Source organism: Montipora capricornis, chromosome 4, assembly GCF_036669925.1.
Source record: "Montipora capricornis isolate CH-2021 chromosome 4, ASM3666992v2, whole genome shotgun sequence".
Lineage (NCBI taxonomy): Eukaryota > Metazoa > Cnidaria > Anthozoa > Scleractinia > Acroporidae > Montipora > Montipora capricornis.
The window spans coordinates 52,142,963-52,145,462 of NC_090886.1; the positions used below are offsets into that span (position 1 = coordinate 52,142,963).

At 39.8% G+C, this 2,500-nt stretch overlaps 1 non-coding gene across 1 annotated transcript; it reads right to left on the minus strand.

The window, feature by feature from the left end:
* Nucleotides 1-387: 387 nt before the first annotated feature.
* Trnat-agu (transfer RNA threonine (anticodon AGU)) lies at nucleotides 388-460 on the minus strand. Its single transcript has one exon. It is a non-coding gene; the product is annotated as a tRNA-Thr (tRNA).
* Nucleotides 461-2,500: the final 2,040 nt, after the last annotated feature.

Consider the following 2,500-nt stretch of genomic DNA (forward strand, 5'->3'; position numbering starts at 1 on the left):
TTAATAGTAAAAACGGTAAAAAGACCCGCTAAAACTTAAATAAAATACAATAAAATACAGCAACAGGATGGTGTTAATCGTAACGGATTCTATTCCTAGAATTAGACTCTTACCTTTTGTTAAGTCCATGCTGTTTTATTGTGCATAATTGAGCACACCAAAAAGCCTCTCTTGTGAGCAGACGGTCATCAATACTATTGTTGTTAACGTTGAGATTACATAACTGTTCAATAATTAAGAATTCAAAATCTGCTAGAGTATGAGGATCGTTGTTAAAGTGAATGGCAACTTCGCAAGAACGTTCTTTAGTGATCATAGAGGACTTGTGGTTGCGAAAACGAATTTTTAATTCATTACCTGTGGAACCGACATACTGCATAATGTACTTGTCCTGAGCGGGATTTGAACCCACATCCCCCTGATCACTAGTCGGGTGTGATGACCACTACACCATCAGGACAACCATGCTGGCAACATGGCTAATTGATAACGCTGTATCAACATGTGATTCACAGGCGGACAAGGGTAATTAATGTAAAGCGTCAGTTAAGTAGATCCCTTAATTGAATCCATTTGCGATCCTCCTAGGGGTGATACGTTGTTGGCTCAAGGTATCTACTTAACTGACTCTTTACATTAATTACCGTTGTCCGCCTGTGAATCACATGTTGATCCAGCGTTATCACATAGAAAAACTGGCCCTTAGGGAGTCCCACGTAAATGCCACACATTAAGTGATCAATCAGCCATGTTGCCAGCATGGTTGTCCTGATAGTGTAGTGGTCATTACACCCGACTAGTGATCAGGGGTCGTGGGTTCACATACCGCTCAGGGCAATTACTTTTTTCCCCAGAAGTTGTCCAGTGTTGAGTTTCCTGTAACTATGTGAGTTTTCAAGCGAAAACTCCAGCGGCTACCTTTTAGCGAATTCGCTCAGATATTAAGGGCCAAACGCCTGAAATTTAGTCAAAAATCGGCTGATGACACTCGATTTACTCAGCCTGGCTCACAGAATGCCATTCTGGAAAGAAACGCGCAGTTAATAGTAGATTATTATCAGAGCACAATGGAGCAGATGCAGACTAAACAATCTTGCTCAAGCCAATTCCATTCAGTCTGAGCCTCCCATTGGCCATAGCATTCAATTTGTTTTCATTCCATGCTAATTAATCTGACTGGATTTACAAAAAGCTACCCATTGATGCTGTAACTTAGCACTTTCAGATGCACAACAAAGTTTTTTCTATTCACAGCTATGATTGCAGCTAGGATCAAGCTTTACGCCAACCTTGACAATGCAACTTCTTGAGTTGACTCGTGTCTAATAATTATTTTACTGGTCCTTGCATGGGGATCCCTGTGGAACTTGAAGGGTCAAGCTAAGACATTTTCTGACTTCCTGACTTAAATTTTGATCAAGTCCTATATAAGAGAATTAGCTTCTTGGTCATTTCTAAGTCGTAGGCGATCAATTTCTGCCAAGTAGTGTCACAGAAATACTGACTATGGCTGACAAGTTATTTTATTTAAACCAAGGCACAAACTCTAACTTAGGATATAATCAACCACCCCCTAAACTAACTTTGCTTTGCTCTTATAAGTGGAAACTAACATTCAAATCAAAGCTTAGAGCCTCTAGATTTTGTACAGGTATGTCTTGACGGAGGCCCCCCTGGTTCTAAGACCGCTGCAAGAGGTTGAAAACAGGCAAGAGCCTGTTTTCAACCGAAAATCTAAGCAGCCACCTTTTTCAAAAATCAGTCAGATATAGGAGCACAATGGAGCAGATGCAGACTAAACAATCTTGCTCAAGCAAATTCCATTCAGTCTGAGCCTCCCATTGGCCATAGCATTCAATTTGTTTTCATTCCATGCTAATTAATCTGACTGGATTTACAAAAAGCTACCCATTGATGCTGTAACTTAGCACTTTCAGATGCACAACAAAGTTCTTCCTATTCACAGCTATGATTGCAGCTAGGATCAAGCTTTACCCCAACCTTCAGAAAATGCAACTTCTTGAGTTGACTCGTGTCTAATAATTATTTTACTGGTCCTTGCATGGGCATCCCTGTGGCATCTGAAGGGCAAGCTACGACATTTTCTGACTTCCTGACTTAAATTTTGATCAAGGCATATATAAGAGAATTGGCTTCTTGGTCATTTCTAAGTCGTAGGCGATCAATTTCTGCCAAGTAGTGTCACAGAAATACTGACTATGGCTGACAAGTTATTTTATTTAAACCAAGGCACAAAGTCTAACTTAGGATATAATCAACCCCCCTAAACTAACTTTGCTTTGCTCTTATAAGTTCAAACTAACATTCAAATCAAAGCTTAGAGCAGAGCAGAGCGGAATAATTATTTTAAGAGGAAAAAAGGACGCAACAACATTTTCCCGACAAGCCTGTTTCGTGAATCGCCTTACTCTTCAGGGGTTTAATGAAAGAATATTCATGTATCTATCGTGTATATACCAGGAAAATTTACATAAAGCTT